The 15,121-nt window shown below is 43.4% G+C and overlaps 1 protein-coding gene across 1 annotated transcript in view; it reads left to right on the top strand.

Moving 5' to 3' along the window:
* Window positions 1–607: 607 nt before the first annotated feature.
* LOC147210966 (uncharacterized) overlaps window positions 608–15,121 on the top strand; it is a 37,409-nt gene continuing 22,895 nt past the window's right edge. The window contains exon 1 of the mRNA XM_086119454.1: window positions 608–888. The gene's annotated coding sequence lies outside the window, so the exon portion shown is untranslated. The remainder of the gene's footprint in view (window positions 889–15,121) is intronic.

Genomic DNA, 15,121 nt, shown 5'->3' with positions numbered 1-15,121 from the left:
TTAAAAGAACATACCTCGGGTTAACATTTCCAACATGCCAGTACATTTCTGCTTTGGCAACTTAAAGGGCCCACTGTGTCTCTGGTAACGTTCAGCTCAATTGAGTCAGCGATTGCCTTCCACTGTGCTCCTCTTATCTTATACAAGCCCCGAGTCAAACCCGAACCTCAAAACTGAAAAGCCAACATGCTGGCCACTATGCTGACGGTGATGCTCCGAAACGCAAACCAATGATTAAATTGTTGTCAGCTCAACAAGCAGGTTCGAGGAGACCTGCAACTTAGAATTCCTTCACTAGGTGGCAGCAGAATGTTGGGTAAGCTCAAAAGACCAACCCTTTATTCATTTTAAAAATGTAGCCTATTTCGTGTACCGTAGGAATAAAGTGCTCGCCACCTGTGTACCAATAATAGATCAGATTTTTTGATATTACTGAATCCAAAACATTGTCATCTTGGCCTCCTATCCGATGTCTGTGCTTTGCGTCTGGCTGTCTTCACTGATCTCACACCGCCTTCCCTTTTGTCAATCTTCCCTCAGCAACAGCCACACCCTGATGCTTCAGCACCACTTGGCACCTGCTGAGCACTTGATCCACGAGCGCATTTCGCTCTTGGTGCATGCTCACGTGCGCCCTCTGTGTATATTCGCACATTTAAAAACGCCACATTCAATCACCAGTTTTGCCCCCCGGTGGCGCGCGATTGTCGCTGAGGGCCTTTAGTGCGATCGCCTTGCCCCAATACTGCTGCACTTACGGTAACTGCTTTTGCGGTGGGAGGGGTCACAGGGCCCAACAACGGCGCTCATTGTCAGCTGCAGCTCTCCCCACTGCCTGATTCTCGTAACTACGCGCCCCTTGTGCCGCACTGCTGCCGAAACCCGCAGGTAAGAAACCTTTGTGTAAATTGCGTCAGTTCGTAGAAGTGAGTATCAGTTATTCTGTCGCAGCTATAGAAAATTATAAAAGTTTCGTGAATTGTCACGAAGAAGAGGAAAATGAATCAAAAGAACGTTGGTGGCGTCGCTGTCCACCAATCGCGTATGCTCGTCTCGACATGTGCAACAATGTGTTAAGGAGCCAGGGTACTTTGGAAGTTGCCACAGTACGCTCCGCGCAATTGATCAAGCATGGCATTTCTTCCAGGGCTTATTTGCTGTTGATTTTTCTCGTGGATGGGTGTCATGCTTGCTGCGCGTTCGTGCGCTTTTTTGCGCAGTCGCGAAAGCCCGCAGCCGGCCGGCGCCTTTTGTTCTGGTCCACGCCTGCGAGGTGCTGAAACCGGCGTACCTGTCTCCTAGACATGCACTGCCGAGGGAGCTGGGCTGTGGGCTGAAAATGTGACTGTGCACATTATTTCAACTTAGTCTACAATTTCTTTCTTAATGGTTCATGATTTGTGGGTGGATTGGGATGGTTCATCCACGCCGGCCTGTCTCATCTGATTGTCCTTGCGGCCATTCGTACCTTCCTCACCTAAATATTATCTTGGTGAAAATATTCCCCCCAACACAATGATTGACGTTTGGGTTAATTATACGTGAGACTCATCACGAGGCTGCCGTGGATGTTTTTTTTTTCAATTGCAAGCTAATTACTAATTAGTAATTAGAAATGTCAATGAACGTGTCTTTCCTCCCTCACTACGTCCAGTGAGCAGATAAATGCATGTTTAAATAGAAAAGCATTCCATTATGAAGATGGATTAATGTCGGCCTCAAGGTATGGATGTTCACTTTCCTGGAATGCAGTGAAAGAACGCGTTCCCATGCACCGGATGTTGTACTTGTAGCGCAGCTGGCTTGTCAGGGTCAACAGAAAACAGCAAAGGTTCATGTGATTGGGTGTGTTGTTTAGTCGTGTACATCAGGCAAGGAAACGCCCAGAAGCATGAACTCATCCCAGTATTACATCCATTTAAAGATGAGGGCTTTCCTGCATGTTTGCTGACTTTTAGCTGTTTCACCAATTTACCCCATATGGACCCCCCCCCCCCCTCCCAACAGCAGATTCAGTCTAAACACCGGCAAGTTCAGGAGAATGACCTCAGTCACACACTGTTTTTGTTGTTGTTTTTTACAGAACAAAGAGTTTAAGGTTTAAAATGCAAGTTTGGGCTTGGCCGCGTAACATCATGCATTAGAATCCTCAGTCTTCTTGCAGGAGAGACTTCTTGGCAGCTGAGTGTCATTTGGAGCAGATGCAAGGGATCTTTCACAGATTGACAGTTTGATTTAGTTCTGCTGATTTGCAGAGGGAGAAATCACCACTCTTGCTTTTTTTTTGGGGGGGGGGAGTGGATCCTCTCAGGCGCCTTGTAGTTTTGCATGCCAATTAAGGGTGTTTTGGGGCTCAGGAATGGTTCCCACTGGTGTCTATTTCATCCTTTTCACTCGACAGGTGTCTAATAGGAGCTGGCAGGGTGATTCTTTCCATGATTAAGGTTGCAAGAAGGCCCTAATCCCCTTCACATACGTCACAGGAATGCAACCTGCTGATAGGCATATGGTGATCTCAACTTGGAACTCTCTTCCACGTTTCAACAACCAAATGGTTTGTTTTGTGAATTTAAATGCGAGCAATAGTGCTAAATGTGGACACACACAAAAAAAAAAGATACTTGGAGGTGATTGTTCTTGGCTGACAAAAAATTCTCCAAAGGTGCCTTCCAGTTGAGATTGCAGTTGTCTCACGTGTAGTACAGCTGTGCTTCCTTACAGCTGTGCGAATGGCCGTCTTGGCTTACATGTGTTTCAGGTCATTGTTTTCTATCAGACTCTTCGTCAGCAGTCCATTTGCTGCAGGAATCTTGGACTCTTCCTCCCATGGTCCTGGGCCCCCTGACACCCGTGTAATAGCACGTCACGGGCCGGCTCGCGGGCAGCCACTCAAACGAGGCCTGACAGCCAGTGTCACTTTCCATTCCTTACGGACGATGCCCCTCAACAGAGAGGACACTCATCCGGGGCATTCTTCCTCAGATGGTGGCATCTAAAAAATCTGTGCTGGGGTGACTTTTATTTCCAACAAGACAAACATCCATGCTCGACTGACTGGAATATCTGCTTATTGAATACCTTCTGTTGGGAAGCTCTCAAAATTTAGGGCTTTGTATCCTAAAAAAGAAATAAGGTCAGATTAACTTTATTGAAGCACTTCTGGAATGTGTGTGTGTGTGTGTGTGTGTGTGTGTGTGTGTGTGTGTGTGTGTGTGTGTGTGTGTGCGTGTGTGTGTGTGTGTGTGTGTGTGTGCTTGCAATACAGGCTCATGACATGCAATCAATCTTAAATTGTTTTACTTAGATGTTTCACACCCCCGATTGCTACAGAAGAATGTTGGCAACTGTGCCGTGGACGTCTTCGGGGTAATGTTATGGCTTCCGCCCGATGCTATATCTGCCCAGCTGTGTGAATTTGGCACTGTCATGCCACTCATGTTTGCAGAACTTTTTGTCCATTCCATACTTCAAGGCGCTTTGTAAAAGTCCGATTTTTAATGTTTTATTCTGAGAAGATATCAGTCCGAGTCTATCGCTAACTGACCCAGAGACCTAGCTCGGCGTTTCGCGTCGCCGTAACACAACACTGGGCTATTATGTCTTCCAGATGTGGTGACTAAACTGCACGACTGTTTGCTCCTTGTCCCCTTGCGTATCGCACAGGCTGCTCTGCTCGGAGGAATGAATGAGCTCAGTTGTTGAAGTATCAACTCTGTATCTGGTTCATCAAAGCTTTTATGCTTTTACATCTGAATGAGAGTGTGTTTTCCACGCCTTCCATTAAGGAGATTCATTGGAATGTAATATGATTGAGGCCAGTCTCAGAGGAGAAAATGCATTTTCAGTGCCTGATGTATTTTAAGTATCCCATAGAGTGACGCGTTGTGTTTTTCTCTGCATGGTGGGCAATATCCAAGCTAACGGGGCTGAGTGGAAACCCCCAAATTCATAGGAACCTTGCATACTGTAGCTCTGTTAAGCCAGCGTGACACTGAGGACCAGATGCACTGAATGCGATGATGGTGCAGTGTGAACACAGCAGCTGAGTGTGTGCGAGTACCCCCAACCACCAGCACCCACCCCGCAGTTTTATCATCTTTAACGGTGGTCTTACCTTCCTATCTGAGGCACCTGTGGGAGAAACTCCATCTGGTGTTGGTGTGCGTGGAAAATGGAAACATCTCTAAGAGCCCAAAATGTTTTGCCGTGCAGTTAATAATCAAGAAGAGTTTGCATTTGTGAATTTGCCTCGCACCCCCGTCTGTCTGGACTGTCTGTGTTGTTTACTGCTGCCCTCTGAGTGCATGAAGGGCCCCCCGCTCCAAGGCAACCCCTGCCATGGAAACCAGCCCCTGAATGGAATGACCCTTGTGAAACACTAGTGTTCCTTGAGCCCGTGTGCTCCTCACCTGCTCACCACTGAGCAGTGGAAAACCCCCCAAACATGTTTTTATTCCACTTGGGAATGCCCCAAGTGGCACTGAACCTTTGACCTGAACACACTACAGTCACTGGCGTTTACTATAGTGATAATTGTCTGTTCTCAAGCCAACAAGTGTGGACTCTCTTATTTAAATATTTTGTTTTTGTAGAATTTTTTTAAAAACTTAATCAGACTGATTCCACAGGACAGTAAGGTGGGGGTTTTGTGGATGTCTGGTGGGACTTCTTTGCTTGGCTCATTAAATCTCCTCATAAATCCTGCTGTGAGAGGCCGCCATTGGCATTGTTTTGCAACATCGGCAGATGTGAAAGACCTCCAAGGACGGACGGCATCTCTCTCTCTCTCCCCGCTCCCCCAACTCAGTGAGGAGTTCAAAGGTAAATGGAGGATTCCCAAATCCAGAACCCTTCACTGTATGGTTGTTATGTCTTGATTTTCTGCCCTCTTAGAGCGTACAGCACACGTTATTCCAAATATGTACTGTTAACCCGTGTTACCACACAAAACAGAAGTATAATTGGACTTGATTGTCTGTATTAGGAAATGAAGGCGTAATAGACGTGCGCTTCAAAAGCTTGAGCCTGATGTTATCTTTTTCGTTGTCATGTCTACGGGAGCGTGATAGTTATCAGCCTCTTCCGTATGCGGGCCTGTTTGTGTTTCACTACACAACAGAGAGCCTGTGTCTCTTGCGAAGTCAAAGCCACCAGCTTTTCACGCTTTTTCCGTCGAGACGCTGTGGGATGCCAATTACTGTATTGATTTTAGTCCCTCCGGAGTGTCCTGGCTTGAGGTTGGAGGAGAGAGACCCCCTACTGGCTCTGCATGTTAATCCCCTGCCATCTGCTTTCTACCCCAGGGGAAGGCTGCATGACGCCTTGAGGTCCCTTGAGGCCCTGGCAGCCTGAGAATTACCTTTGCGCAAATACAAACTACCTCCCGCACCCTCTGGTGTTCTTCCTTCCCGCTTATTCTGCCTGAGTGCTGATCAATAGAAGCAGGCATGATTTACACACAACTTCCCCAATGTACCTGCCCCCACTTGTATGAGTGGCAAGGCTTCTACTGTGTGTGGGATATGCAGGTGCTCAATGACATGACATTTGGGCAGTGCTGAAAGTGCCGCCTTTTAAGTGTACCCTGCAGTTAACTCGGCTGTGATGTTTGGTGCAGTATAACACAAGTTGCCGCGAAAGTCATGTTTGGTTTTTTGTTTTGTTTTTTCATCTTGGTTTGTATTCTGGTAAAACAAAGTGTGCTATGGGTACCACAAATTCACAAATAAGGCAAGGCGGCTTTATTGTTATAGAGCACTCGGGTCAAACTCAAGGCCCGGGGGGCAGATCTGGACCGCCACATCCTTTGATGTGGCCCGCAAAAGCAAATCAAACATGTTGACTTCTATGATGCTTGCTAAAATTTTAACCAAAATTTCAAATTCTCGTATGTAATATATAAGAGAGCTATTGTAAGTTTTCTTGTTACCAAAACCCTCATTGTAGTAACTTAAACTATAGTTGACTAAACCATTATTCTCGACTTCTATGTGGTTTCACAGTCATAACGGCCCTCCATGGGACCCAGGAACTATAATGTGGGCTGCGACAAAAAATGAGTTTGACACCCCTGATATAGAGCATTTCATACACAAGGTCAATCAATGTGCTTCAATATAGTTCAGTTGTACTTCATTTTTATATGTAATATTTAAGAACCCTGTTTGTAAACGTATTTAGGTGGAATATTTATGTGCAAAAGATATATATTGAGGCAGCACCATTGACAAATGATTTGCACATCCTCTTCACAGTTCGGAGGTGTTCAAATTCGGGCCTTCCTGTCTGCCATTTGCGCGTTCCCCTCATGCTTGCGGCCGTTTCCTACGGTTACCCTTTTTCCCTCCCAAATTCCAAAAGCACGCATGTTACACTTCATTGAAGACTCTAAATCGCCCGCAGGCGTGGACGTGCGTTTGAATGGTTGTTTGCCTCTGTGTGCCCTGCGATTGGTTGGTGACCAGTCCAAGGTGTACCCCGCCTCTCAACCAAAATCAACTAAAATGTTATTAGAGAAGATATAGAATAAAATCTGATAGCTTCATTGAATTCACCGTACATCAGAACAAAACTCCATGCATGAAACAATCTAATGAAGCATGATAGTCATTGTCGCTTTGAAAAAGCTCAGCTCATGAAAGGTCGTAGCCACTCTGCAGCATACTTTCAATAAGTTCATCCAAGACACCGCCCGCGTAATGGAAACTAGTGAGAGAGTCCCAAGAAAAAAAACCTGACGTCCCTTGTTCGGCTCCACCAGCTTGTCTACTGCAGCATCACTTAAGCTAATTGCACTTTACTGGAGGTGCTTCCTGTGCATAATGATAAGATGAAATGCATTTCGTCTTGATTCCATTAAAATACTGCATCCCGGGAATATAAACGTTATATACGATAAAATACTGTATACTGCTTTCTCACACTTCTTAAACACAATTGATTTTGGCTCTAAATTTTAATGTCCATCCTTAAGTCAAGCATAATATAATAATGACTTACCGGTAACATAATAGTGGGACTTAAAAGGTCGAACCTCAGGTTTGATACAAAACAAAGAGATAATCCTTTCCAGAGTCAATCTGCCCCCTTCAGAAATCATTTATAAATTGAACATACAATTTGAAGGAACACTGTAATATTACCATGACCTGGATGATTGAGGACGTACACAGAAAACATTCTATGCAGTCAGAAGTCTCATCAGAGAAGCATGTCTTTTAGGAGATGTCATAGTTATTTAAGCCTTATAACATATGCTGAGGAGTCACATGATATGCTGGCATCTCTGTGACCGTTGCATCATCAATACAAAGTCTGCAATCCATAAAGTCATACATTTGCACTTCCATAGTGTCAGTACGAGGCTTGGTGGCCACCGGTCATCATGCCAGCAGACGCCAGCGTCTAATGGCTGGTGCCCAGATCTCCCAAGCTTCCTGTGTGGGTGCTAATTCATAGCAAATGTCAAAGAGAGACTAAGGCTCATTAAGAACCTTCTCCTTGCTGGTCAAGCAACACGAGAGCCAGTTTTTGGTGGGAATGTGTTTGAATTACTGTATTATTTGTTCACACGGAGGTCCCGAAGGAGAACTAAAAGGTGTGTGTGTGTGTGTGTGTGTGTGTGTGTGTGTGTGTGTATATATATATATATATATATATATATATATATATATATATATATAGTTCATTCGTTAGTTATTTTACTGTATACTTATATGCCCTGTATACAGTATATACACACTACGATTGTCCAATGTTTTTTTTTTCAAACCTTGTAAGTCAATGTCAATGTGGTATCATTAGACTCGTCCAGCCCCCAGAATCATGATGACACCCCTGTCAGTTCTCCATCCTCCATGAACTAGAAAGTACAATGCGAAGACTTTTGCACAGTAATGCACTGTACTGTCAGCGGACATATATTTCTTAATGCTGGAGAAGCGCTCTTTTTTTTTTTTTTTTAACCCTCTGATTCATAGATGACATTGATTGCCCAAGTGTTGGTCTATGTATAATATGTGGCCTAGGTCTTCACATGTGTGCTTTACTTACCGTATTTTCACGACCATTCGACGCACCGTATGGTTGGGCGCAGTCTCATTAATGGGTGCTATTTCTGTATTTTACACATAGACAAAACGCACTGTATTATTGGGCGCAATTTTAAAGTGGTAAAACATACGCCAGCTTAAACATACGGCATGCATGCGCGCACGCTAAAAACACGTTAGCTTGTAGCATACGGTAGCATGCCAAGACATACAGATACAAGCTAAAAACACGTTTTTAAAAAGGCAACGGAAGCAAAACTGAGTTCCGTTGTATTTTTTTTAGCCATTGTACAATGTACTCACGTTTTTCGATCAATCATCACCCAGAAATCAATCAAAATCCTCATCCTCTGTATCAGAATTGAACAATTGTGCAAGTACCGGTAATCCATCAAAAACGCCGTGTTCCCTCTCGTTGACAGTCACTCTGATTGCCATGTGGCTCCACAGAAATGATGCCGGCTTTGCCAAAAACTCGAACAACAGTGCAAGCAGACACGTTCGTCCAAGCAGCCACAATCCATTTGCAAATTGTGGCGTAACTCGCCCGGCGCTGCCTCTCACTCTTTGTAAAGTCGTGTTTGCCATCGATCATTCATTGTTCCCATGCCGTTCGCAACTTTACTTTGAACGCCCGGTTGATGCCGATGTCCAGCGGTTGGAGTTCTTTAGTCAAGCCTCCGGGAATAACGGCAAGCTCAGAGTTCATTTGCTTGACTTGGTTTTTCACCGCTGCTGTGAGATGGGCACGCATGCCAAAAGCATAACCGATGGCTTGAAGTTTGAACTGAGCTTCGTAGGCGTGTCTCTTTGTAGAATTTATTTTCGGGGGTTCTTAGAAACCAAAACCGAAGTTGTTTTGCAACAATGCACATAGCCACACTCTATACAGGTGTTGGTACCTGCTTGTAGCATGCCTTTAGCGTCCACTTACACGCCCACCCTTCACTCATTGGCGGACTGCTTCCCCGCATGCCTGTCACTCACGTCTGCCTTTTCGCTCTCTTTCTCTCCATATATGTATATATACACGCCCACCCTTCACTGATTGGCCGACTTCTTTGCCGCATGCCTGTCCACAGTCACTTCCGCCTTTTCTCTATATAAACAGCGTGTCGGCTGTCAGTCAGGTTTTGGAACTCAGCGCATAGACAAGACGCTTCGCATCATAAGGCGTCCTGTCCATTTTGGAGAAAATTTGAGACTTTTAATGGCGCCTTATAGTCGTGAAAATACGGTAAGTTAGCTGCTCAGACTTTTGGCCTGTGACAATGGATGTCGATGACTTTCTGTGGGCCCCAAGCATTTTGGGGCGGCACCTGTGAAGTCCCCCTTCCTCTCCCGTTGACACATTCAGTATTTAAAAATAACATTTTGGACTACCATTCTCTGGCAGCAAAAGTAAAAGCCTGGCCCTACCTAGCAAGGAGATAACGTAATATTATCCATTATAAGAGAGAGATCGGTGCTGTTGAACGGTCTGCGGCTGGATGGATGTAAGTCTTGAGGAGTCGACGATGAGAAGAAAGGAGCGTTAGCGCGGAGCGCCGATGCTGATTTGGAACTGGGAGTCGCGGCTTGGGGTTTGAAGCGGATTACGTGGGACAGGAGAAGTGAACTAATCTCTTTTCGTCAATCGACGCTACAGCTTCGTGTTTGCTTTCAAAACTTAGCTTGTAGCAGACGTGTGCACATTTTCAGCATGACGTCTCTGATCCACTGGTGAAAGGACACTTTGATCCTCTCCTCTTTCATCTATAACTGCTTCAGACAACAAAGTGTATGCAGAAAAGTGGTGAAGATTGCACGACTGTCTGTGTCCTATGTGTTGTGTTATTTTTGTTATTTTGACTTCAAAATGGCGCCGCGAGAGTGGCTGCCTTTCCAGCAGCTCCTATATTTTGTTGTTCTACTTATAACTTTGCCGCTGTGAATTGGGAATTTCTCCATTGCGAGACTAATAAAGGTTTTCTTATCTTATCTTATAATTTCATTTGCGATTTTTGGCGGCCCTTCATAATGCCCCTTTGCAATGGCTTTGAAACAATACCTGATCTGACAAAGAAGAAGAAAGGGGAAAAAAAACTACTGTACTGTGGTCTTCAAGCTAATTATGTAGACACTGAATTGAAAATTAAATTGTGTACTGGGCCAGAAGAGTACCTGGCAACCTTTTAACATGTAGCCTGAGTGCCTTTGATTATATTTTATGATTTTATTTTGTTATTTGCCATTTCTGTGAGTAAAACAACACAGGCATGAATAACCTGCAAGATGGTTATTGGCTTAGCTGCCTCTCTGTTGCCACACGTTGCCAAAACAGTTGATTGCGAGGTCAAAGTGTAGGCGATGGCATTAACATGTCCAAATATAATCAGGAATTCAGAATAGTGGCACTTAAGGCACACAGAACTTCCACAGTTGAACAGAAATGTGTTCTATGATGCTGGTTGTCCTCCAAATTGTTCAGCTTTTGAAACCCTTTTATTTCCCATGAGAAATGAGTGTATAAGTTCTCTTCATTCCAGTCACCAGTCTCACAAGTGTGAACGTGAAAACGTCAATTGAACGTTGGAGTAATCGTGTGATGGTGCGTGATGACATACGTTTTCTATTTTTCTTCATTTTTGTGAAAAATAAGTAAAAAATATAAATAACCTCGATGGCATGCTGTACACAATGACACTTGCTGCCTTACTGCTTTGTATGTCTGGATCAACATTCAGTGTTCAGTGAGCCAATGTTTTCAAGACTTAAGACTCAAGACAAAACCCAGGCTATCAAGTGACATTTTATAATAGTGTTGCCCCTCCTCATGAAACTACACTTGACCTTAGTTCATTTCCTTTTCTCTTTCCGTCAAAAAATTGGACTCATGTATAACGTGAAAAACTCCCATTTGTACAATTCTCCAATTAAGAGCCATTGTGGGTTTCCTTGAAGCTGTTTATTTCAAATTGACACATCAAACAAAAGAAAATTCACCAACGTCTAGTTAAATACCGAAATATTTAACTACAAAATATAAATCGAACCAAACTCTGCAAGCTTAATGCGAACATAAAATGTGAAACACCATAGATGCGCGAATGGAAGCTAGCATGAATGTCACCGTCATTAACTAGTATTTTCCCCAAACACGAAGCAGCAGGCATACAACAGTACTCGCAGGCTCACGTTCTCTGCTCATATGTGAGTCTTATTTGGCTTCAACAATGTGATGCAGGTCAGTGTCATTACTTCCAAACAGAAAGTGACTTTCCAGGAGACTTCATGTGACTTGTCAGCATAGCCCACAGGAGAAGCTCAATGGTGATGAAGGGAGAATTGGCACCTCCCTGGAGCCTTCCTCCCTGCTCTCCTTCAGCATGTCACCCGAGATTCTCCAAAGTTTACTGACTGCTTGCATCATCGTCATCGTCAATAATAGCTTTGTTTTCGATTAAACGGGGCAAAATGTCACATGAAATCAGTCTGTGAGTAAATTGAGAAAAGCTCATCATACAGTATGAAAACAATAGTGGTACTTTTTGTGACATTTGTTGTTTTGTGGTGTGCAATGGGATTTTAGGTTCCTTGGTTCATAAAGGCTGGTCAAACATAGACAGAGAGCAGATTGACTGGCACGACTTTCATGTTTCACTCATTTTCACCTTTGATCTCATTTCATGGCGCTGGTAACACTGTGAAGAGATGATCTGTTTGATGTTGTTTTTTAATTATTTTGATTATTTTCAATCCAAATGATGGCTTTTTCTTTTCGGAGAGGCTTCAAAGACAGATAAAGACAATGACTATATTTTATTTCCTTTGCCGATAATGAGCATAGAAGGAAGCCTCCCTCCATATTTTCGAGGTCCCCCGCTTCCCTCACCTCACTTCTTCCCTCCCCGCCTTTGTCTCACCGCCACCGTCACATTCGGCCGTGACTGCAAATGAGCTTCAGGACAGAGCAATTATTCAGCATTCCTGCACTGACATGAAGGACTCACTGTCACTGGTAAATGTTCCAAGTCAGATTACATGTTTAGTGTCAAACCTCAAAACCAAATCTTATATGCAGAGGATAAAATCTGCTTGTGGAAATTCTTGGATAGCTTTTGTCTTGCGGCTGAATTCATGCGGGCCACAAGCACACTGCTTTTGACGTACTGTAGCTCCCATCCCCCGACACCGGTTGTGCAGCCATTTGTGTTTGCTTTGCACGTTTCAAACTCGTCTTTTGTTTTCATCTTTTCCTCTCCCCACCCCCTTGGAATACAAAAATAAGGACTCATTCCCTTATAATATCTGATGCTGATACAGGTTAAAAGGGGAAAAGTGACTGCACTGATTATTTTCACACCTTCATTTCTGTTGTATCAACTGCTCTTTGAATTGATTGAAACTGATTTGGTATTTTGCTGACATACAAATTGCAAATGTGCCATTCTATTTGTGTTCCAGTGACCGCATTGTGACTCACACTCCATGGACAAATATTTTTGGACATTATCTTTTTAGCACTGGACTGAGACCTCAAAAGTCAAATAATATAATATGCTCGGATGGGTTTGGTGTGAAACATTGTAAGAATCCTAGCCTAGTGCACATATGTTATGAGTACTTTTATATCTCCCTTTCTTTGTCAATAATTCATTTCAAATTTCAACCTTCAAAGGAACTATGAGGCGTATAATACACACATCAACTGTGTCACTGACTCTATAGTCTTCCTTCGCTGCAGGTAACATTTAGAATGGTGACGGTGACGTGGCGAGAGGTCGATGATGGCATGTGGGCTGTTGGCGGGTCGCAGCAGATCGCTGCTAGGCTCCCAGTAGTGACGGCGATCTTGCGTGGCTGTCACAGAGTGAAACTCGCTCGGAGGAGGCATGTTGTTTTGGAGTCAACATTGCTGCTTTTTCCTGTCAGTCAGTATCATATTTGAATTGGAAAGTTTAATGCAGGTGTTGCCAGCATGGGACTGTGAAGCATAATCTCCACAGAAGTGGGAGTAATAGTGATATGTTCAAGTCAGAAGTAAGTCGAGTCAAGTCATGACTTGTCTGAAGTAAGTCATACAATCTTGCTCAGTCCACTGTGCACCTGTATTAGTCAGCTAACACATACTAACACATTCACAATCACCTTTTCTTTGTTTTTGTGTTGTTGTTGTTTTTTTAATGGGCCCAAATTAGTCTCCGTACTGGCTATTGCTTTATTGTCTTATTCATTGAACGTATAACAGAAATGAAGCCGAGTTAATGTTTGACCAGCAGGTGAGCTAAGATGTAGCTGAGCCTGCCTGCCTTTGTGGGTATGAGAATGATGGATGACATTGGATGTTGTAGTTACTGTGTCTCTTATTTTTGAGTTGTGAACCTTGAATGTTTATTTTATTTCCATGTAATCCTTAAATCTGTCTGATGTCACCTTCAGAGCTCCCTCCATTATACTTGCTTCATAAGTTGCCCCTGTACTCAGTAACATAGCCTACTGCCGGGTTGTCAGGTTTGCTGCACTATAAATCACTTAACTTTCAAAAACAAAATGAGTGAAGTCATGAAATTCAAATAAGAAAACCAAGTGAAAGTCAAGTCGGGGTTTTATACAAGCAAGTCCCAAGTCCTAAAGCTATTATATTCTGTCATGTGACTTGAATTCTCCACCTCTGCCTTTCACTGCTACCCAAGATTTAAGGTCGAATGTTCACACAGCACACCAACCCACAATTCAAAGTGAGGAAAGCGGAACTACCGTCTAGCATGTGAAGAGCATCATTAATGTTTAAACGTTACGCTGCTGTGCAAAGGTGTGGACAGTGATCGCTTGCAGTTTGTTTGAAGTGTGATCCTTCATGGCTGTCAGAGTGCAGGCCAAAGTGCGGCAAGGAGTGCACAGATGTGCTTGAGGTGAAGGAGACGAGGATGGAGGCTTGTCTTGTCTGTGAAATGTCTCATGGTGATGGTACACGCAGGGGGCCATCAGTGAGCGAAAGTAACAAGGTAGATATGAATTGCTTTACTTACAGGGGAAGTCAACCTCAAAATATTCTTGACAATAATAAGTTCTTGGCAGCCCTACAAGTCTAGACACGGCAATCTGAATATTATTGTGTTTGTGGAATAGCAGTTAAGCAGCAAAATCTACCCGGTTTCAGCCATCTCAGTGGGCAGCCATTTGCCACTTTCTGTCAACTGAACTGTCATCACAGTTTCTCAGGGCTCAGGTAACGACCGATCATTGCTCACTGGTTCTCTGAAGCTGAGACATGATTGGTTGTTACCTGGGCTCTGAACAACTATGACGTCATTTTCAATTGACAGAAAGTGGCAAAATGGCCGCCCGCTAAGATGGCTAAAAATGGCTGGATTTTGCTCCACAAATGCAATAGGAATCAAAATGTCGTATTTAAACTAGCGCAGGTGCAGAGAACATATTACTATGAAGAAAATTTGGGGGTCGACTTCCCCTTTAGGATTTTTTTTAAGGTATCTGTAATTTACATGTTTATTTTACTGATGACAGTTTTCTTTTACTACCCACATTTGAAAATAGATACTTTCTACTCCTTACTTTATCGCGATATTTTATTATTTTGCATGTAGAGATTTGATTTTATTATACCGTTATCAAAAAAAAATCTATATTGTATGTGTGCTGTATATGTACAGTATATTTTTACCATTCTATTTAGATACATTTGATTGGCTGTACTTTTTTGGAACTTTAGTAAAGGAGTTGTACTTCCGTACTTCTACTTTTGCTTGCTGTTTTTACCGAAATATCTGTATTTCTCCTTGAGTGCAATGTGAGTACTTTTTCCACCGCTATTGTGCTGTTTTTCATAAAGAAAAAGTCAAAGATAATTATTTTTTATTTGTTTATCATCTCATATACTATATGTTCAATTTTAATTTAGGATTTGGCTCAAATCAAAAGCTTCACCACAAAACAAACACAGATTCTGCCCGTTGGCAGGCGAGGTTTATCAAGCTGCTCGGATTCATTTCCTGTGTCTCCAATGATCAAGTCAAATCTGAGGATTAGGCCAGTTCCCGAAAATCCAGCCCTCTCCCCCACCCCAA

This window comes from Hippocampus guttulatus, chromosome 1 (assembly GCF_054856545.1).
Source record: "Hippocampus guttulatus isolate MCC_2025c chromosome 1, RoL_Hgut_1.0, whole genome shotgun sequence".
Classification (NCBI taxonomy): Eukaryota; Metazoa; Chordata; class Actinopteri; order Syngnathiformes; family Syngnathidae; genus Hippocampus; species Hippocampus guttulatus.
This window is presented reverse-complemented; position numbering and strand designations above follow the sequence as displayed.